This window comes from Tursiops truncatus, chromosome 20 (assembly GCF_011762595.2).
Source record: "Tursiops truncatus isolate mTurTru1 chromosome 20, mTurTru1.mat.Y, whole genome shotgun sequence".
NCBI classification, from domain to species: Eukaryota; Metazoa; Chordata; class Mammalia; order Artiodactyla; family Delphinidae; genus Tursiops; species Tursiops truncatus.
This window is the reverse complement of record NC_047053.1, coordinates 15,230,846-15,254,418: the sequence shown is the minus strand read 5'-3', so window position 1 is coordinate 15,254,418 and position 23,573 is coordinate 15,230,846. Positions and strand designations below refer to the sequence as shown.

General features: G+C 45.6%; 1 non-coding gene across 1 annotated transcript; it reads right to left on the bottom strand.

Moving 5' to 3' along the window:
• Positions 1-1,693: 1,693 nt before the first annotated feature.
• Positions 1,694-1,825, bottom strand: LOC117309843 (small nucleolar RNA SNORA72). Its single transcript, XR_004524132.1, has one exon. It is a non-coding gene; the product is annotated as a small nucleolar RNA SNORA72 (small nucleolar RNA).
• Between the last annotated feature and the right edge of the window lie 21,748 nt (positions 1,826-23,573).

Here is a 23,573-nt window from a genome sequence, read left to right as displayed (position 1 = left end):
ACCCGGCAAGAATGAAACACCAGAGCAACGCCCACAGTGACTCTGGCTCATGGTCACTTGTTTATTAATCTTTTACTTCTCAAAGGTCAGAATAATCCCTGCCCTGGCTCTAAGTAAAAGTAAAAGTAAAGCCCCATTCACCCTTCAAAGAAAAACGTCACAGCAGTGTCCACATAAAATAGCCCAGATGACCACGGAAAGGCCAGTTTTTTCCAGAAAATTCGTAAGCTCCTAAAGCAATCTGACTCAAGTCGAGAAGCCCCTAAGGGAGAAGGCTGGTAATAATAAATATCCCTTACAGCAACTGAGCCTTCACTATGGGTCAGCATTAAGCTAACCCCTTGGCTGGCATTGTCCCATTTAGTCCTCATCCTCACCCTATTAGGGAGGTGATGTTCTTATCCCCATTTTGCAGATTAGAAACCAGGCTGAGGAAGATGAAATAATTTGCCCAAGGCCACACGACTAATAGATAGCAGAGCCCGGAACGCTTGCTCTGAGTCACTCTGCTGGGCTGTGTCCTGGGCAGAGTGAAAAGAGCATGGACTTTGGGGCCACGCGGCTTGAGGGGACACGTGGCCTAGCAGCTGCTGGCAAGTTCCTTGGCCTCTCTAAGCCTCAATTGCCTCATCTATAAAATGGGCATAATAATAGTGCCTACCTCATAAGAGTGTGAGGATAAAACAAGCAAATTCATTTAAAGCAATTAGCCTAGTACTTGACAGGTAGTAAGTGGTTAATAAATGTTAGCCCTTATTAATCTCTCTGACTTTCCTCATCTGTAAAATGGAGGCTGGTAATAATGTGTAAGTCATAGAGTTATTGTGAGGCTTAGAGGAAATGGCACAGGTAAAGCATGATGATACTCGTCACACAGTAAGCTACCACGATATGACACTCCAGAAAGGATCGCAAATAAGCTAGCCAGTTTTTTTTTTAAAGCTCACGGAATTGCATATCTGTGTGATAGCAAGTGATGTTCAGGTGACAAGAGCACATGTTGAATATTGTTCCTCAAAATGCATTAGCCGAAGATCCTTTATTCCTTTGCATAGACATTTGCAGTGTGGGTGCAGAACCCTCTCTAGGAGACTTGAAGCTAAATTCTTAGAAGAGAGTACCTGCCGAATACCAGCCCAAAAAAAGGAGCATGTCGCTGAAATGACATAAAGAAGTTTAACTTGGGAAAGTTCAAACACAGACAAAATAAAAGAAACAATATAACAAACCCCTGAGTACCCATCATACAGCTCCAATCAACTCCTGGAAATCTTGTTTCAACTATACTCCCCCCTATAACTGTAACTTTAAAACAAATCCCAGATCTCATATCACTTCATCTGAAAACATTTTGGGGTGTATGTCTAAAAGATAAGGATTATTTTTTAAACAACACCACATACCATTGTCACACGTAAAGATTTTAAATAATAATTCCCTCATATCATCAAATTTCCAATTATCTTCATCAAGTTTTTTTTAATTGCTTGTTTGTTTGAATCAAGATTCACATGTTGCAGTTAGTCAACTTTTTTTTTTACAATTAATTTAATGGCAACTGGTAATCATCAAATTAGCAATAGTTATCTTCAAAAGTTATTACACTAGTTGTGCTGTAATTTCTCGAGGTTGATCAGATACCTAGAGTCACAGACATTTCCCACATAAGATGCATATATATAAATCAGGCTTGATTTATCACCAGCATTTATAAAACCAGACCTAGGGAAAGAACTAGGTCTGGGGATACATGCGTGGTCTTAGTGTAGCAAATTCTTAGCCTGCTCTGATTATTATAAAATCAGAATAGCAAGAATATTTGCAGGATGTGACTTTTAAGTATCTTTTAACCTACAGGTTTCTCTTCTATCTCTTCCTTTTTTCCCTCACAGCTCATTTATGGGAGAAACTAGGTCATTTATCCTACAGATTTTCCACAATCTGGACTTTGTTGATTGCATCCCCATGGGGTAGTTTAATATGATACTCTGGCCTCTGTATTTCCTATAAATTGGTAAATAGATCTAGAGGCTTGAGCAAATTTGAGTTTTATTTTGGGGGGAAGGATACTTCATAGGTGGCATGGTCTTCTTTCTTCAGGAGGCATATAGTATCTTGTTGTCTCTAAAATGATACTTAAAAACATCAGAAATATATGATTATCTTTATTAGAAGTGTAAGAATATGAAAAGAGCCCATCCAGCAACAGATGAATGAAAAAACAAAATGTAGCATTTATACAATGGAATATTATTCAGCCATAAAAAGGAAGGAAACTCTGACACATGTTACAATATGATTGAACCTTGAGGACATTACGCTGAGTGAAGGAAGCCAGTTACAGAAGGACAAATGCTGTATGATTCCAGTTACATGAGGTACCTAGAATATGCAAACTCATAGAGGCAGAAAGTAGAATAGAGATTACCAGCATCTAGGGGGAGGAGGAAATGGGGAGTTATTGTTTAATGGGTACAGAGTTTCTGTTGGGGATGATGAAAAAGTAATGGAAATGGATGGCAGTGATGGTTGTAAAGCATTGTGAATGTACTTAATGCCACTGAATTGTACACTTAATGGTTAAAATGGTAAAAATGGTAAATGTTATGTTATGCATATTTTACCGCAATAAAAAAATATCTTTAAGAGCCCAGCTATTGGAAATTCCCTGGCAGTCCAGTGGTTAGGACTTGGTGCTTTCACTACTGGGACCCAGGTTCAATCCCTGGTCAGGAAACTAAGATCCTGCAAGTCACACAGTGCAGCCAAAAAATAAAAAGAGTCCAGCTATTGCATAGAATATGGCCCCTCTTCAGTTTATATGTCGGCCTTTGTCTGAACCTGCAGCCTTACTCCTTCTGTGTTGATCTGCACATAGTTGTGGGACTCCTTCCATGCTCCCAAGAATCTCACGGGCTCCGCCTGACTCCACAATGAGCCACAATCCCACCAGCCTCGAGCCCAGCATCCTAGACTATAGACATACACAAGCAGAGCTGTGGAGGCAGCTGGAGCATGTGCTTCTGGAGATATAAGGCTTGAAGTTGAGCCTCTCTTTGCTACTTACTTGTCGTGAGAGCTTAGTCAAATCACTTAACCTCTCAGTTTCCATTCTTATAAAATTAGGGCTATGAACTCCTACCTCACAGGGTTGTGTAAGGATGGAATGAGGTTGCATAATGGTCAAGGGCTGTACAAAGAGAGGGCTTCATGTTGTTATTATGCTTGGAGTGATTCAAAGAGGATCCAGCTAGGACATAGGTTTATCAGCTCATTGGGAAAATAACGTCTCCGGAAGTTAGTTACTTTGCAAGCTAAACTTTTCTTGACGTCATTCTTGGTGAGGACAGCAGTAGAGTCACCAGCTGTCAGTGTCAACACTGAGGGCATTCCCAGGATGTGGGATTTTCAGTGCTAAAACAGAAAGTTCCAAGCAAAATAGGACAAATTGGTCACCCAAGCCATGACCTACCAATTGCTAATGCTAGGGACTGCCTCTCAGGCTTGCTGACTACTGCCTATTTGACCTGCCTTTTCTTCTCAGCTTGGCCCCTGGAACCTCTTCTTCTAAATCTCTTTGCTGGACCTACTTCCTCTGTTTGCCCTTCAGTGTTGGTGCTTCCTAGGATTTCTTCCTCCACCTTCTGCTCTTAGGATCCTACACCCCCTCCTTGGGAGATCTTGTAAAGCATCTGATAGTAAATATTTTAGGCTTTGCACGTGTCTCAACTACTCATTTCTATGACTGTAGCACAAGAGCAGCCATAGACAATGCACAAACGAAGGAGCATGGCTGTGTTCCAATAAAAATTATTTTTAAAAACAGATGGTGGGGGCTTCCCTGGTGGCGCAGTGGTTAAGAATCCACCTGACAATGCAGGAGACACGGGTTCGAGACCTGGTCTGGGAAGATCCCACATGCCTTGGAACAACTAAGCCCATGCGCTACAACTACTGAGCCTGCGCTCTAGAGCCCGTGAGCCACAACTACTGAGCCCGTGTGCTGCAACTACTGAAGCCCATGCACCTAGAGCTCGTGCTCTGCGACAAGAGAAGCCAACACAATGAGAAGCCCGCGCACCGCAACGAAGAGTAACCCCCACTCGCTGCAACTAGAGAAAGCCCAGCGAGCAACAACAAAGACCCAACACAGCCAAAAATAAATAAATAAATTTATTAAAACAAACAAACAAATATATGGTGGGCCAGATTTGGCCCAAGGACTACAGTTTGCTGAACCCTGGCCTAAGGACTAGAATCCAAGCTTATTAGCATAACCCAAAGGCAATTGGTCCCCCGCTACTCAGGACCAAGACACCAATAGCCTGAGGCCCAAGGAGAACAGCTTCCACTGCAGCAAGCAGGACTCCAATTAGACTTAGAAAGAACTTTCTTAGCTGTTAAAATTGCCCCAAGTTGTAGGAGACAGGGGAATGTCCATCTCCTCTGGTTTGCTGACATGCCTCAGGCAAAGCCCTTTCTGGCCACTCCTAATTCTGGTCTGAAGATATCAACCTTAAATTAAATCAGCATAGATGAGTCGAGCCACTATTCCATGCAAAGCACTAAGTTAAGAGCAGGACTGTGTGTCCTCTTCCTGCAAAGCTCAGCATCTCTGCCCTGCCTGCAACGGAGGTGCAAAGACCAGTCAGAGACACGTGCAAAGTTACACAGCAAGATGGATGTAAATAACTGCTGAAGGTCACAGTCAAGGGGAGTCACAACATGCATGACTAATTATCGAGTGGAATCGTCCTGGAGGTTCAGAGGAGGAACAGATCAGAGGAGGGGTCAAGGAAGGCTTCACAGAAAGAGGCTAGGATTTGAGCCTATAATAGTAGAATTTCGACGGTCACAGCACCGCTGAGGAACATTGTGCACCTGGTGCTTTATACCCCTGTGAAGTGGGTATTATTAGTCTCTTTTTATACAGAAGGAAACTGAGCCTCAAAACCCCAAGCAGCTTGGCCAAGGTCACACAGCCAGTGAGTGGCAGAACAGGATTTGAACCCAGTTAGTTTGGCCCTGAAGCCAACCAGGGCAGAGCTCCCCAGGAGGGACTGTAGCAAAGGGTGGGAAGAAGCGGGTGAAGGTCCGGGCATAGCTCCTACTGTGGCTGGAATGGGAAAGAGTGGATAGCGAGGTCTGGACTGGCTCGTGGAAGATGCTGGATGCCAGGCTGAGGAGCTTCAAGGGGTTAATTCAAGTGGAGAGCTGAGCGGGAGGCAAGTGCAGGTTAGAAGGGTGGGAGGGGACAGTGCAGGCAGGAAGGTGCTGGCAGGTTCAGCAGTAGCAGTGCAGGCAAGTCTGAGGCAGGGAGGTGATGTGGGGACTGGGTAGGAGAGACTAGGAAGGAGGATTTGTGTGGGGACTCTGCTACCAACAGACATAGGAGCAAGTGAGGGAGGAGTTGGCAATTGATCCCACTGTTCTCCATGGGCCAGGCAGCAAGGCAAAAGCAACCCTCCAGATAGCTAAAGTTAATACAATGGCTATGGGATAGGGAGGGTGGGAGGGAGACGTGAGAGGGAGGGGATATGGGGACATATGTGTACGTATAACTGATTCACTTTGTTATAAAGCAGAAACTAACACACCATTGTAAAGCAATTATACTCCAATAAAGATGTTAAAAAAAGAAAACAAGAAAAAGAAATACACACACACACAAAAATACAATGGCTTATGTTTATTGTGACCAGCTACTATTGGTGAGCACTTTACATATATAAACTCATCTTACCCTCACAACACTCTTAGGAGGTAGGGTTTATTATTCCCATTTTTTTCAGGTAAAGGAACTGAGGCACAGAGAGGTTAAGCAACTTGGGCAAGGCTATGCAGCTGGTAAATGGCAGAACTGGGATTTGTTTTTCGTTGTTTTTGGGGTTTTTAAAAAATATTTATTTATTTAAGCTGCGCCAGGTCTTAGTTGCGGCATGTGGGATCTGGTTCCCCGACCAGGGATCGAACCCGGGCCCCCTGTATTGGGAGTGCAGAGTCTTACCCGCTGAACCACCAGGGAAGTCCAGAGCTGGGATTTGAACCCAGACAGTCTGGTTCCAGAAGCCTTGTTCTTAATCACTTTGCTATCCTACATCTGTTGAGGTAATGCTTTCAAGAGGAAGCAGGATTCCCCAACCTCAAGGATAAAGCAGGAGAGTGATGGCGATGGCAGGGTTTTTTGCCGGGTGGCATTGCCCAGTCAGACCTCAGGTCTCTGCTGCTACCTTGAGCCAGTTGCCTCTCACCATCAGGCAGGGAGCCTGAGGCGTGCTGCGCTGGGGCCTGCACTGACCCGGCCTACACCTCCAGGCAGAAGGGCACCTGGAGCCCAGGGCTGTCTCATCAGAATGGAGCAGGGGAGCATGGGCAGGCCACCCCATAAGTGGCAGCAGCTGGCACAGGCCACAGAGAGGGGCTGGCAGGGGAAGACCCAGCCCCAGTACTACAGCTTCACCAGGTTCGGGAGAAAGAATCCCACTCCCACCCCAAATATGAAATTCAGAAACATCACCTTCTCTGCGGCCCTGGACACAAAGGAGTCAGTACTAGGGGGACAGGGATAGGAGTGGTAATGAAACAAGCATGGAACATCAAACCCAAACAGGGAGTATTGCCCCAGCAGGAAGGCCAACCCCGTAAAGGCCCGCAGTGCCACGTGGGCAAGGTTGATGGCCAAGACTCTGTGTGACCTCAGGCTGAGGTCCTGGGCTGCAGCCTCAAGGCATTTGAGGAGAATCCTCTCTCCCGCCAGGAGCTGTCCCTCTAGGAAGTGAGAAGACTCCAGGAACCCCAGTCTGGGTACCTGTGGACACAGAAATCACAAGGTTTAAGGGAGGAATTGAGGTGAGGGAAGGAATAGGGAGGGAAGGCGGGGGGGGGGGGGGGGGGCGCAGATAAATATAAAGCCCCAGCAGCCAGATATTTGCATAACTATTTCTGGCCCACAGCAAGAACTCCAGTTCCATCTGTGCCTGATACCCAGGCATGCCACTTGCTGCCTGACAAGGACAAGGAGAACAAACTGGCAGAGAAAAGGACATTGAGGAAGAAAGGATGGAAGCAGCAACTCTCCAAGTTTCTCCCCAGCACAACCCCAAATTAACCAAGACAGTCTGAACACTTACACTGCAATTAGGCTTCCGCAGAAATGTTCCTGACTAATGGGCTTTTGAACCTTCCAACCGTCCTGGGCATTTTTTTTTTTTTTCAGACTTACAAGGCACCAGGCATGTTTTTCTCAACATGCCACAGCAGACTATTCATAACTTAGATTGTTTCTCCTCCAGGTTCCGGGGTCACATATAACTTTTTGTCACCATGCCAGGATGTGGAAGAGGCAAGTCTCACAGCCCCCATTCTTGCCTCCCATTGCAAAAATCTTATCTAACTTTACATGTCTGTAGCTTCTAATCCTAGGAATTACTGAAAAGCTTGCCAAGGCATAGTTTAGGGGGGGGTATTGACACCCCTTATCACCATCAGCCCCCTCTTTCAGCCTCCCAAATGCGAGTACAATATAAATAGAGCAGCAGCATGCTTACTGTGCAAACTCAGGGGCAAGACAGGACCCCAGCCTTCACAGCTGACTTGATCGTCTTCCCTAGTCCCCTCCTAAACAGAATCCTGGAACTGCCCCTGGAACCTCTCTCCATTCCCCTTAACTTTCAAAAAGACAAGCTGTCTACATGAGTGAATGTGGACTGAAGTTTCTGGTTGCCGGGGCTCTAATACAATGCATGAGAGCACAGTCTCTCAGGAGAACTTTGAAAATAGGGCAGAGATCTATCTGTGCAGGCCCAGGGTTCTCAACCTCAGCTTCAACCTCAGCCCATTGACATTTTGGACCTGATAATTCTCCACTATAGAGGACTGTCGTGTGCATTGAGCGAGGTTTAGCAGCTTCTCTGGCCTCTATTCACTAGATGCCAGTAGCAACCCCCCTTCCACCCCGAGTCATGACAATCAAAAATGTCTCCATTGCCAATGGCCCATGGGGAACAAACTTGAGAACCTGGTCTAGGCTAAGCAAAGTGTTTTCCTGCTTGGAGGCAGGGGATGAAAACGTTGACCTCTAGATTCTAAGATCCAAAAGGAAAAACTCCAAGAGGGGTAAACAAGATGCTGTGACAGGCTAGAAGTCAGGGAGTAGAGCAAAGACCCCGTATCATAGGAAATTGTGATGCCCCAGCCAGCCAGCCAAGGTCACGTAACAAGGACCCTGCAGAGTCAAGAGTAGTGAATCCCCAGGTTTTCAGCAGCTACAGGCCTTATCATGCAAATCAGTTCCACCTCCAGTGTGTCCAGCTCTTCCTCTGAACTCAGATCTTCGGGGGTTGGGGGAGACTGCTGGGTAGACTTCTCTGGGTGTTCCTTGGAACCACACAGATCGTAGAGGCCTGCAAGAAGAACCAAGGCCTGGAAGGGTTTCCAGGTCCATATCTTAGAGTATCTCTGCCCGCCCCAAAGCCCTAGAACACAGGGCCAGAGAGGGGCACTGCTGGCAGGGTTCTTAAGCTCCTCTAGTTCCAAATCAGTAGTACAGATTCTTCCTTTTGCCTCAGCCCCCCACGTGGCCTGGCACAATACCGTTACTGATCTTTTCTGTATCGAAAACATTATTTTGTTCAACATGGATTTTTTTTTTGCATCAGTTTAAATTTTTGAAAATATTCCAGTAAAATATTCTTTATCTTGATTAGTGAGGTTTTTAGCATTCCTTAAATTTTGTGCCTGAGGCTACTGCCTCCCTCACCTCATTCTCACCCCAGCCCTGCTCACTGGGTCCCCAGCAGGACAGCCCATGAGGCACATGTGAAGGCAGAGGTCACAAATGGAAGCCCACAGGCTGAATTCTGCACATAAATGTGTTTTGATTGGCTAGCACTGTGTTTTCAAAAATGTCTTGATTTGTAGCCAATTTTTTTTAAGTCAAGAGATTCACATAAAAATCCACATTTCTGGTTTCTTTTGAAACCTTGGGTGATCTAGCAATACTACATACCATGGTCAATAGCTGGCGGGACCTGCTTAGTGGTTTTCTGTTTAGGGTAGGGGGTGCTGTCCAATTTCCCTCAGCCACACTCACCCGGCTTCTCCTACTTACAAGACCCATCTGATCTCCTGTGCAGTGGTATGCTGGAGCTGGCTGGTACCCATTCACAAGAGTTGATTGTCAAATTTCTAGAGTCAGTTGTTGAGCCATTATAAAAAAATTAAATTATATAAACTTACAATTAAGTACACTAAATTGAAAACAAAACTCAACTTCCTAATGACTATTTTTACTATTATGTTTACTATTTTACTAATACATTTTACTATTATCTATGCTCTTGAGGTTATTTACATCTGTTGTGCGTATATGGTGGAAATATTATATAGTGGTGTGTTACTGCATCTCTTCCCAACACTGTGTTCAGTTTTGTCACATTGGAAGCATGAAACTGGCCACAATAGGAGTATTTACACCATGGAAATCGGCAAACACCATAAAACGGGGCTTGATTCATTGTGTTGATGATTGTCTAGACTTAAGTTTTTTGGTTTATTTTTTGGCCGTGCTGCAAGGTATTGTGGGATCTTAGTTCCCTGACCAGGGATTGAACCCAGGCCCCCGGCAGTGAAAGCTCCGAGTCCTAACCACTGGACCGCCAGGAAATTCCCTAGACTTAAGGTATTGATGGAGAAAATATTAATAACATCAATAAACTTAGTGTGTCGCATCTGTAGCTGTTACATTATGATTAGCACAAAAATTTGAGGAACTAGTCTTTCAGTATTTGAAAACTACCATGCAATTCAGCAAGGAAGTTGCTCAGTCATTGACTAACAAGTGAAGTTCAGACAAAAGAAAAAATCTTTATTATTTCACTTTCATCTTATGCCTTAACTTCAACAAAAATATCAACCAACATTCACGTCAAAAGTACACCTGTTTATCAGTTGTAACCTAAGGCTGATTACTGATACAAGCGGCCCTTAAAAATCAATGAAGGCATTTTGTGGGAATGAATTGGCTAAATGGAATTGACCATAAAGAGTATTGTATATTTTGTTATTATTTCTAAATTGTGTGCTACACATTCTTTATACAAATAAAACATTTTAATAACCTTATGTGTTTGCACACATCTTTCCAGGGAGCCAGTTTTTAAACGCTTACCAGCACACCCCTCTTGGCATCTGTTTGCCACTCTTACTGTAAAGTTTCTGGGCTAAGAAGGCAGTTACTTTCTCTTCTGTTTCTCCCCAATTCTTTGTGCCACATGGTCCCAGGGTGGGCACCCAGGAGTCCCCCAACAGAAAATCTCTCAGAATCCACCTTCCTTCCAGCAACCACCTGCTTCATGCCAGCCTTCTCACATGTGCTCGTATCAAAGTTCTCCAACAGCTAATTGAGATGGACGTGATTATCCCCATTTCACAGACGAGAAAACTGAATGGCAGAGCCAGGATTTCAATCTAGGTCTGCTGCCTCCAAAGCCTGTGCTCTTTGTACCATGCAGCCTCCCAAAGGAGAGAGAAACATGATTTAGAGCAAGCAGGGCACAGGAGAAATACCTATGTATCTCTCTGATCCCAGATTAAAAACAATGCCATTGCACCTGTGCCATAGACAAGGGCTGCCCTGGAGCCTTCTCCTCCTTCTATAAGCAAGATATTCCTTCAGTCAATTCTAAATCCTTATTATGGCTCTGGATTCTGGAGACCCCTAGAGCCAGGCCCACAACTCTCTTACCTGGAAGGGAATAGTTGTTGCTGAGAGGTGGAGGCTGAAAGAAATCTGCTGCCTGCTCCGGGGTGCTGCAGACCAGGAAACACGCAGAACATGGGCTTTTGTCCCCAAGCTGTGGGGGACTTGCAGGAGGTAAACTCAGAAAAGGATGCCACCAAAGCTAAGACCCACAGTGTGTGTTCTTTGTGTTCAGAATCCTACACACTCGGCACAACTGAAGCCACGAGTATCCCCCTACCCTCCAGTGTTCAGGACCAAGCTGTGGCCATGGCCTGCCGGGTTCAGGAAATTCCCTCCTCAGGTATGGACACCCTGACGTAGTCACCCTTGCAGAGGTGCAGGTGAGGCCCAGCTTGGAAACCACCTGGCTCCCAGGAGTGCTTGGCTGGCACTGACAGGAACGGATCAGGAGCTAGGGCTGTTCCGTTCCCAAGGCGGAAGTTCCTACCAGGGAAGCTCTTTTCTCCCAGTTTGGTGGAGGGGCCCCGGGGAAGCTTGTGAATGAGGTTTAGGAGTGCCTCCCCAGGAGAAAGCCCTGTTCCCCAGAAAGACTTCCCAGTTTGTCTGGCCTTCCTGATGTCTCTCGGCATCTGAGTCTGAAATCAGGGGCCCCAGGCTCTACCACTTCTTGTGTGACTTGGGGCAACTCACTCCACCTCTCTGGTCGTCATTTGTGTAACAGAACCAACAAATATTGGATGGCCAGGGCCAGACTCAGGAACATCACATTCCTTACCTCATTCATACCTTCTCTCCGACCCTGTGAGGTTAAGATTAGGATCCCTACGTTGTAGCAGAGGAAACAGAAGACCAGAGACGTTAGGTAATTTAGCTGGGATCACTCAGCTAGAATTCAAACCCAGGTCTAGGTGACTCCAGCTCCACAGATTCCTGTCATAAACTATAAAGTACTTGACACAGAATAGCAGGAATGACTCTGTTCTCTACTGCAGGGTATAAGAAATAGAAGTGAACTTTATATCTGTATTGAACCATAGAGTTTAGTTTAATCCCAGGCCATTTTAGGTTCCCCTTCCCTCTGCACACAGGCCTCTCACTGTTGTGGACTCTCCCGTTGCGGAGCACAGGCTCCGGATGCACAGGCTCAGCGGCCATGGCCTACGGGCCCAGCCGCTCTGCGGCATGTGGGATCTTCCCGGACTGGGGCACGAACCCATGTCCCCTGCATTGGCAGGCGGACTCTCAACCACTGCGCCACCAGGGAAGCCCTGCACCAGGATTTTGTCAAGGTGTCCCAAGGCAAGTGTGCAAGCGCTCCGCCCTCTATGTCATCTGCCTCTATGTCAACTGATTGGTAGAACCAGGCCATTGGTTGTCCCACACTGGGTTACTGCTGAGATGTCCTTTATTTCTTGGCTTTCTCTGTTATGTCCATGCCAGGCTTGAGGGTCCTGGGTTCTTGGCAGCCAAGTTCCCATCTGCCCCACCTCCCCAGACCACCATTTCCTTTTTGCTGCCCCAGGCTCCAGCCCTAGTACACCACAGGATCCCTCTGGCTAAGACTCATGGCCACCTACAGAGTCATCCTTTCCCCTCTGTCTCTTCTCCTCCTTAGCCTGGAGGAAGCTTCTCCAGTTTCTGAAAGGAGCCCCTCTCCTCTCAAACACCCCATCCGGCTTTCACGTATGATATTTTCCTCAAATATCCAGTCTCTACTCAGAGGTCCCTCTATTCCCCTGAAGACTAGATTTCTGGAGAGGGAGGCCAGAAAGCAACTTTATTTCTGAGGTGTCATCCTCTGAGGCAATGAGCACAGGACAACCCAGCTCCTTGAAAAGCAGGAAGTGGTGGGGATGAGGTGTTAAAAATACCAACAGGAAGGAGAAAAAATGGGTAAGATCTCAAAAAATTTTACATCAATAATCTTGTACAAACTTACTGTTCTTTCTCCCAATTCCCCTTTCTTTGGGGGCAGAGATATAGCGTTTCAGGGCTTAATACTAGTAGTAGCAGTAATAATAATAATAATAGCTAATATATGTTGAGGCCTTTTTATGGGCCAGGCACTATGATAACTGCTACATCTATATTACTCCATTTAATTCTCATAAAAATTCTGTGAGGCAGTTCTTATTATCCCCATTTTACACATGAGGAAACTGACCCTCTGAGAGCTCTGCCCCAAGTTCTTACAACCTGTACGTGTGGAGCCCAGTTCTCACCCAGTTTTCCGACTCCAGAGACTGTGCAGCAACCACTGGACCACACTGTAGTTGGCTGACCGGTATCACTCCGACTGCCCACTCACCAGCATCGAGAAATATTGTCTACAAGCAAGTCAGGCACCTCCTCAGGTGAGGATATAATGGAACTTTGGTGTGAATGGGTTTCACCTGCAGAAGCAGGAAGTTGGCTGGGAAGGAGGTTACTCCCAAGGACCAAAAGACCAGACTGTAAGTCCTTGGCCCACCTGGCAATGGGCTCCCCAGGCCAGACTCAGAAGCATTGCCTGGGGTTCCAGGCTGGACCCACCTCCAGCCTGTCTTCCCTCTTGTCTAGAGGATGCTGAGAAATCACTGCCCTAATCCAGGGTCCCCTCATCCACCCAGAATGTGGGTACCAGAAGTGGTGTCAGATGAAGCAGGTACCAGCAGTCTGGCCCCGGGAGGTGAGGGGTCAGCCTGGGACCAGAGCTGCATGTTCCAGGTCCAGCTGCTCCCTGGATACACACACGCACGCGCACACACACACACACACACACACAAACACAGAGTGACAGACTGTTAATCTTCCCCTAATATGAGATTCCTTTTCTTCTATAGTGATAGAACTTTTTATTAACAGCTAGGCAGTATCTACCCAGAATAAAGACCTCATTTCCCAGCCTTCTTTTCAGGAAGGGTGGTCATATGACTATTTTCTGGTCAATGGATGTACATGGAAGTGGAAGTGCAACTTCCAGGCAGGGCTCACCTGGGTGATTTTCTTGCCCCTTGTGCCACTGACTGAGGTCACCTGGTGGTATTCAGCCGGTGCATGGGTTGGCTTGGAATGTCCAAGTCAGCTTCACTCACATGTCTAGCATCTTGGCATTGGCACGGGGCAGCTTCTGGTGAAAGGCTCAGCTGGGACAGTCAACTGGAGCACCCACGTGTGGTCTCTCGAGCACGATGGCCTCGCGAGAGTTGGACTTCTTATGTGGCAGCTCAGGGCTCCACGAGAAAGCATTCCAATGATCAAGACAGACACTCCGTGGCCTTTCACAACCAAGCCTTGGAAGTCACTTGACATCACCTCTGCCTATGCTATGGGTCAAAGAAGTCACAAGCCCACCCAGAGTTGAGGAGAAGGGTCATAGACCTGCACTTCTCAATGGGAGGAGAGTCAAAGAATTTGCAACTTTGTTTTAAAAACACACCACCAGCCCTGGACCACTAGGTCTGGACTTGAAGTCAGAGAAAAAAGAAACTTCTATCTCATTTAAACCACTGTTATTTTGACTCTCTCTCACGCACAGCTGAATCCAACCCCAACAGACACACATATATACACAGACATATTCACAATATGCACAAGACACGGAGGGTGGGGGTGTGGGCAGATACTGAAATCTCACAGGATTAGGAGTATTCATTTACTCACATTTAGTCATTCAACAAACCAAGCTCAGCAGCTGTCTTTCCCCAAAGCTCTTATCTCACTCCATACTTCCCCTGTCATAACACTTTCCATAACCTATTGTAATTACCCATTTATTTGTCCATATCATCCTTGCTCTGCTCATCTCTTGGACCATCTCTGTCTTGTTCATCATCATTCACTTATCACCAAGCACAGAACCTCCGTAAATATTTTCACAGGTTCATATTTTACAAAGAGACAGCGGGTGTTGCTTCAGACTGCTGGGGTCTGGAGATCAAGTGGAGAGAAGTGACACTGGTTAGGAGTCTGCATGATGCCTGGAAATGATGAGTTCCCGGACTGAAGCGTCAGCAGCTTCAGGGGGATGAAATGAAGAGAGAGCAGGAGGTGGGACTGCCAGGCCTTGGTGATGACGGGTGAGGGAGAAGCAGCAGTCAAGAGTGGCACCCACAGGAGTTCCCTGGTGGCCTAGTGGTTAGAATTCCAGGCTTTCACTACTGAGGGCCCGGGGTTCAATCCCTGGTGGGGGAATGAGATCCTATAAGCTGTGGGGTGCAGCCAAAAAAAAAAAAAAAAAGAGTGGCACCCAGGTTTCTAATCTGAGTAAAAGAATAATAAACAGTGGCATTGTTTGCTGAAAGAGAAAAACAGGAAAGGGAGGTAGAAGACTCAGGGAATGTAATGAACTCAGTTTGGGCTATCTGCATTTCAAATGCCTGGGGGCCGTCCAGGCGGAGTCATGCAGGAGGCAGCTGGACACACAGAGTTGGACAAACCCAAAGACCGGTAAAGACATGAGCACACATTCAGAAACATTTCCACTTGTGTGCGTTCATCGTTCGTTTAAAAGTGCTGGAGGAAGCAGGGTCCGGAGCAAGGCCCTGGCATGGAACTTGGTAGACTCACACGCCCGTCTCCACCACAACCTGATGTGTCATCTTGGGAAGGGGCTCTGCCTCCCTGGCTCATAGTTTTCTGCTGTGTTGTAAAAATGGGAGGATTGTTTCTGACTTCTCTTTCCTTCTAGCTCTCCTGGGCCACGATTCTTAATGAAATATTTGAAGGTCTACGACTTGCAGGCTATCACGCTAGACACTGACCCCAGTCCTGCTTCTCACACACACAAAAAACAAATCGACAGCAGCAACGAAAAGAAGCTCACCTTCAGGAGGAGGGTGCCAGGTGAATTGCATTGTACCCCTGCACCCAGTTCTCTGGCCACTCAGTACTCACACCTGAATCCCACCTTGGCCTCCAGGCTCCTCCAGCCATTCTTGGCCTAATCCTACCCCAACAGCTGTTTTCTTAAAGACCAACTAGGATTAAAAATTATCCTAATTCCTCACATTTGTGTCACACTTTATATTTCTACTTTCTCAGTATAAATGATATTTATTGCACAGGAGCTATGTGGTAGGCAACGTGCCAGGCTCTGAGGCTCCAGGATGAAGAAGACATGGGCTCTGCCCTCCTCACAAAAGGCAGGGAAGAGAATTAGCAATGTAATCTGGTGTGATACAATCACACAGGGGCTTGCAGGAACCACACAGGGGCGGCATAGGTGGTGTGTGTGTGTGTGTGTGTGTGTGTGTGTTTACGAGGATCCTCAAACCCTGTGAAATTTTCACAGAACATCAGCACTGGAAGGGATCTCACAGACCACTTAGTCCCACTTTCTCATTTTATTTGTGCAGAAACTGAGGCCCAGGTAAGTTAAATGACTTGCCCAAGGACACACAGCTGGTGAGAGCAGCAAAGCCTACACTGGGAGCATATATCCCAGACTTCTTCCAGGTCTCATCCACTGTGCTCTTTCCCCCTCACCGCACTCCCTCCTAAGATCATTCAATAATAATGATATATTTTTAATTAATTAATTAATTAATTTTTGGCTGTGTTGGGTCTTTGTTGCTGCACGCGGGCTTTCTTTAGCTGTGGCAAGCGCGGGCTACTCTTCGTTGTGGTGCGCAGGCTTCTCATTGCGGTGGCTTCTCTTGTTGCGGAGCACGGGCTCTAGCGCACGGGCTTCAGCAATTGTGGCACACGGGCTCAGTAGTTGTGGCATTTGGGCTCTAGAGCGCAGGTTCAGTCATTGTGGTGCATGGGCTTAGTTGCTCCGTGGCATGTGGGATCTTCCCAGACCAGGGCTCGAACCCGTTTCCCCTGCATTGGCAGGCAGATTCTTAACCACTGCACCACCAGGGAGGCCCCAATAATGATAATTTAAGCTTTATAAGTGCTAAGACACTGTCCGGCACCATGCTAAGCTCTCTACATGAATTGTCTCATTTATTACTCACAGCAACTCTGAGAGTTAAGTCTGGTTTTATGGTCCCCATTTATGATAATATTGAGTCTCAGGTTAATTGACTTGCTCAAAGTCACCCAGTTAATATGTGAAAAAGTCAATATTTGAACACGGGTAGTCTCAACACAGAGCTATGTGCATGAAAAAAAAAATCACCTGGTGACCTTGCTTAAGGTACAATTCCTAAGTTCTACCCGTGGCAAGTCTAATTCTACGGCTCTAGGGTGCATTTTAGCCATGCACTCTAGGTGATTATGATTTGGTGGTCCTTGGACCACACCCGGAAAAACCCAATTCTCTTGTATCTTTTTTCTAAATTCAGAGTTTTCTGACAGACCCCTCTCTTCCCCAGGGAACTGGCTTTGGGAGAATGAGGGACAGAAGTGTGCCCCCTGGTGGTCAAAGATTAGAGGCCAGGAGTTGCAGCCAAGAGGGCCCTGGGTCAACATCACAAATGTGGATTTTTCTACAGTTCTGTTCAGCCAATGTTCCTGAGGTGCCACTATGTGCCAGCACTGAGCCAATGTAACTCACGGTACACTCGACAGAAGCAAGATTTCTGGGAGCAGAATTCTTCACGGTGACCACTCGCTTGTTTCTACCCGCCGATACAAAGGCATGGATTTCTGGCTGCAGTTGGGCACATTTCATCTGCTCCAGGTAGTCATATCTGACAGTACATGGCTCTGTATTTTAGGTCTTTAGGGAGGTGCAGAAGAGGTTTTTGACAAAAGCTGAGCCCACGCTCTGGCAGGAGGATGCAGGAGCGTATTCGCCGTTCAGAGTGAAGAGGCCAGGCTTCGGAGTTAGGCTGCTACAGCTCTGCTGCTTCCGGCTCTGGGGTCCTGGGACAGTTCTTTCATCTTCCTGAGTTGCAGCTGCCTCACCTGAAACATGAAGCAATAATAATGCCTACCTCGGGCTTCCCTGGTGGCGCAGTGGTTGAGAGTCCGCCTGCCGATGCAGGGGACACGGGTTCGTGCCCCGGTCCGGGAAGATCCCACATGCCGCAGAGCGGCTGGGCCCGTGAGCTGTGGCCGCTGAGCCTGCGCGTCCAGAGCCTGTGCTCCGCAACGGGAGAGGCCACAATAGTGAGAGGCCCGCGTACCACAAAAAAAAAAAAAAAAAAAAAAAAATAATGCCTACCTCATAGGGTCGTGACAAGGAGGAAACGGCTTCCTGGAACAGTGTCTGGCACATGGTAGAAGCTTGACAAACTGTAGTGTTTTTGATATACTTTGTAGTTATATATCATGAAGTATAAAAGAGATAAACCAGGGCTTCTGATATCAATCTTGATTTATTCTCCTTGAAAAGGAGCAGTAGTAATTCTCAATCCCGTGTAATTGAGGGAAAAGACCTACTCTAGTGCCGAATCCTCTAATATGTGCCCACAGATGTGAAAACTGCTCCACACTGTTTGTGGGAGTGTAAATTAGTACAACAACGTTGGAAAATTGTTTGACGATGTCTGCTAAAACTGAGCGTATGTGTGACCCAGCAATTCCACCCCTAGGTATCTTCCCAAAAGCAATGCTTCTAGATCTTAACCAAAAACATACATAAGTATGTTCACAGCAATACTATTTATACTATATTATAATACTATTTATAATAGTCCCAAAGTGGGAACTACCCAAGTCTCTATCAGTAGTACAATAGTACAAAGGATTTAAAAACTGGTATTTTCATAGAATAGAATACCATGCCCCGGTCTGGAAAGATCCCACATGCCGCGGAGCGGCTGGGCCCCGTGAGCCATGGCCTCTGAGCCTGCGCGTCCGGAGCCTGTGCTCCACAACAGGAGAGGCCACAACAGTGAGAGGCCCGCGTACTGCAAAAAAAAAAAAAAAAAAAAAGATTGTGTAATTATTAAAATAAAAGAAACAGAATGTACACTTTTCAAACCAGTGGAGGAAAAATAGATAATTTAAAAACTCAGTCAGAAGGCAGGAGTGAAGGGGGAAATGCACAGAAATCATGATAAAAAAAGACACAAAGTAAGATTGTAAATTGCAGTATATTCATAGTATGGAATATTATATAGTCCATAAAATGAGTGAACATGATCTACATGTATCAATATGGACAGATTTCAAAAATATAATGTTGAAGGAAGAAAGGGATTTGCAGAATTTATATGTGTTATGTACATTTATGTGTATACATTTTATATGTACATTATGTACTTTTTTTACAAAACAAAAAAATACACATATATTTTTATAAGCATGTAAAAGAAATATACAAACATAGATGGGAAACATCCATAAGTTCAGAATAGTGGTTGCTTCTGAGGTGGGATTGAGGAGAATAAGACTGAGGGAAGTACAAAGGAATCTTCAATTTTATCTGTAACGTTTATTTTTTTAAAAAGACCTGAAGTAAATATGGCAAAATGTTCACTCCTGTTAATTCTAGCCAGTAAGGCACAAGTTTTGGATATTGAAGTCTACTGGGAAAGTTCTTCCTTACTCTTTAGGACGTCACAGGAAGCCACTCTCTCTCTCCTGATGGATGGGAAAAATGAAACACATGGCCCCAATTGCTACTGGAAAACATCCAATAATCATGAAAGCAACCAGGCTTACGATGAAGCCAGTAGAATAAAGATGGAAAAAAAACCCAGGTCATGGGCTTCCCTGGTGGTGCACTGGTTAAGAATCCACCTGCCAATGCAGGGGGACATGGGTTTGGGCCCTGGCCTGGGAAGATCCCATGTGCCACAGAGCAACTAAGCCCAGGCACCACAACTACTGAGCCTGTGCTCTAGAGCCTGTGAGCCACAATTACTGAGCCTGCGTGCCACAGCTACTGAAGCCCGTGTGCCTAGAGCCCGTGCTCCGTAACAAGAGAAGCCACCTCAATGAAAAGCCCAAGCACCGTAACAAAGAGTAGCCCCCGCTCGCCACAACTAGAGAAAGCCTGCACACAGCAACAAAGACCCAATGCAGCCAAAAATAAATAATTAAAAAAAAACCCAAAAAACCCAGGTCATTGAAACATCACTGGATCAACCAAGCCTGAAGCTTACCTTACTGCATTATTATTATTATTATTATTTTATTTATTTATTTATATATATCTTTATTTTTGGCTGTGTTGGGTCTTCGCTGCTGTGAGCGGGCTTTCTCTAGTTGCAGTGAGCTGGGGCTACTCTTCGTTGAGGTGCGTGGGCTTCTCATTGCGGTGGCTTCTCTTGTTGAGGAGTACAGGTTTCAGTAGTTGTGGCGCATGAGCTTAGTTGCTCCGCGGCATGTGGGATCTTCCCAGACCAGGGCTCGAACCCATGTCCCCTGCACTGGCAGGTGGATTTTTAACCACTGAGCCACCAGGGAAGTCCCCTTACTGCATTATTGTCTGTTAAATGAACTAAATAATTTTCTTAGTGGCTAAGCCAGTTTGCATTAGGTTCTCTGTTACTTGCAGCCAAACTTATAATAACTGATAAATGGGATTGCAGAAGTGGGGACATAGAGAACTATTAAAGAGGTAGAATTAGCAAGATTCAGCCAAAGGTTGGATATGATGGTGAGAAAGAGAGAGGAGTCAAGATTGATCCCAGGTTCTGGCTTGGATAACTAGGTGGATGGTGACACCATCTCTGAGACAGCGAAAACCAGAGGAAGATCAGGTTGAGGGGTAGGAGTGACAGTGGAGATCATCTGAACCGCTTGGCTCTGTTGGGTTTGAGGAGTCTGTTGGGAGCCATCTGACTGCAGGTGTCCAGGAGGAAGCTGAATACTCAACACTGGAGTTGAATAGTGAGCAGTGTCTCCCCAAAATTCATGTCCACCTAGAACCTCGGAATGTGACCTTATTTGGGAATACAGTCACTGCAGATGAAATTAGGTGAACTTAGATGTGGTCATACTGGATTAGAGTGGACCCCAAATCCAATGATTGGTGTCATCAGAAATCCATGTGAAGACAGAGAGACACATGGGGAGAACAGCATGTGACGATGAATGAAGGCGGAGGCTGGAGTGATGCATCTACAAGCCATGGAAGGCTGAGAATTGCTGGCAACTACTGGAAGTTACGAGAGAGGCATGGGACAGTTTCCGCCGCAGAGCCTCCAGAAGGAACCAACTCTGCTGACACCATGATTAAAACTTCTGGTCTCTGGGGCTTCCCTGGTGGCGCAGTGGTTGAGAGTCCGCCTGCCAATGTAGGGGACACGGGTTCATGCCCTGGTCCGGGAAGATCCCACATGCCCAGCGGCTGGGCCCGTGAGCCATGGCCGCTGAGCCTGCGCGTCCGGAGCCTGTGCTCCGCAACAGGAGAGGTCACAACAGTGAGAGGCCCGCGTACCGCAAAAAAAAAAACAAAAAAAAACTTCTGGCCTCTGGAACTCTGAGAGAATAAATTTCTCTTGTTTTAAGCCAAGTTTGTGGTTATTTGTACAGTAGCCCTAGGAAACGAATACACAGAGAGATGTCTGAATTTGAAATATAGCTCTGAGGGTTATCAGAATAAAGTGGTTGTTGAAGTCTTGGGAGTAGATGAGATTAGCTAAGGAGAGTCTAGAATGAGAAGAAAAGGAGGCCAAGAACAGAGTCAGGAAGACTGACCTAGAAGGAGCAGGAAGGGGAAAGGGAAGAGACTGAGAAGATTGAGAAGCAGCAGAGAGCAGTCACTCAGATGGAGGTCAAGGGAGAGTTTCTAAAGAAGGACACGTTCAATGAGTCAAATATTGTAGAGAGAGAAAAAAAAGGGTCCGTCGGATGTGGCAATATGGAAATCACTGGTCTCCCTTGCCAAAGCAGTTTTGGAAGAAAGGCAAGGACAGAAATAAGATTGCTGTTTTTGAAGACAGAGAGGGAGGTGAGGAAGTTGAAATAGTTACTTTTTTTTAAGACCTGTGGTTATGAAGGCAGAGAGAGAGTAGGTGACATCCAGAAGGGGAAGCAGAGTGTTGGAGGGGGTAGGTTGGGGTTTTGTTTTCAGATGAGGAGCCTTAAGCATGTTTATAGGCTGAGGAAAAAGAGTCAGTAGGAGAGAGGTTAAAAATTAACATGACATGGAGACCAAAAACCAGAAACGAACTCCATCACTGATGCAACCAGCAGACATATGTAACTTCCAATCAGATCTTTGAAACAAAAAGTGAACAGGAGCCTTTAAGGAGGTGCAGTATAACTCACCAGTCCCTGTGTTTGGGCTGGGCACAATGACACAAAGAGTGCAGTATGACTTCCAGGAGGGGAAATTGAACCAACCCAAGCAAAACACCTACAGTTACTGATTTTTAATAATTCCCAACCAAAAAAGCTGGCTGACCACCTTTTGTCATATAATGAAATCTACAGTTGACAGTGTTCACCCAGCCATCCAGACTTTCCAATCAGTTTTTCCCAGTGCACTTTTTCTTCAATAAGAAAGGACATCCACAGATCATGACACATGTAGGAAAAGTCTCCAACATAAAATAATAGTAGTAATAAACAAACAGAAGTAAAGGAACCTGAAGAGAATAGAGATATTGTAGGGAGATGAAGAAACTTCAAAGAAGCAAAAATATGCACAGGGAGATAAAAGAAAATACTGCATCTATGAAACAAGAACGGGATGCTTTAAAAATGAAACAATCAGAAAACAAAACTGGACTCTTGGACATTAACAATGTGATAGTTAAAATAACAAATTTGGTAAAAAGTTTGTGGTAGACAGAATAATGGGCCTGCAAAGATACGTCCACATTCTAATCTCCACAGCTTGTGAAAATGATCTTACATGGCAAAGGGACTTTGCAGATATGATTAAGGAACTTGAGATGGGGGACATTATGCTGGATTATCTGGGTATATAATCACAAGGGTCCTTTTGAGGGAGGCAGGCAGGAAGACCAGCGTCACACAGAGAGAGATTCGAAGATGCCATGCTGTTGGCTTGAAGGAAGGGGCCATCAGCCAAGAAATGCAGGCAACCAGCCTCTAGAAGCTGGAAAAGGCAAAGAAAGAGATTCTCCCTGAGAGCCTCCAGAAGGAGTGCAGTTCTGCCTCCTTCTAAAAAAAACTAGAGTATCAGTTCGGGAGGTCCAATGTCCAACGAATAATAGCTGCAGAAAAAGAAATACATTAAACAGAGGTGAGAAAATGATCAAAGAAGTAATACAGGAACATTTCAGAGAATTGAAGGACCTGTCTTTTCTGAAAGCTGAAAAAGTCTACTAAATGCTCACAGAAATAAAGGGAAAAAAAGATTTTACCAAGGCACAGCCTCAGGAAATTCAGATCACTGGGAATTAAAAAAAAAAACAAAAAACTTCTAGAAAGAATGAAAAAAGTCTCATACAGGATGAGGAATCAAAATGGCATTATACGTCTCAATAGCAACATTGCACGTAGAAGACAAAGGGGAACCGCCTTCCCGATCTGTAGGGTACTAGCACTCTATACGCAGCCAAACCTTCAATCAAATGTGACCATACAAAAATACATTTTTAGATATTTTGACCTTAAAAAATTTACGTTCATGTGCCATTTCTCAGGACACTGTTAGAGAATGTGTCTTCCTAACACAAGAGGGTAAACTATGAAAGAGGACACGGATTCAACCCTGGAGCACTGACAAGGGAGTTCCCAGGATGTCAGCCAAGAGAGGTCTCTGGGCAATACCTATGCAGTAGCATAGACAGAAACTTCTTCAGTCTGGAGCAGGAGAACAGAGGCTTCTAGATGGAAGTCTCCAAGGGGAAAAGATGCAGCCAATAGGAGGTTCTGATAGGTTGAGCATGTAGGACATTGTATTAAGAGGTATTTCATGAAGATGCAAGAAAACTGAAGCTATGACAAAACTAGGGAATGTTTAACTCCAGGGAAAACAAAACACTGTTCAAGAAAGGAAACGTTATCATGCATTACTTGGTCCAGTAGTAAATAATATTTACAAAGTCATAGAAACGAATTCACTGAATAT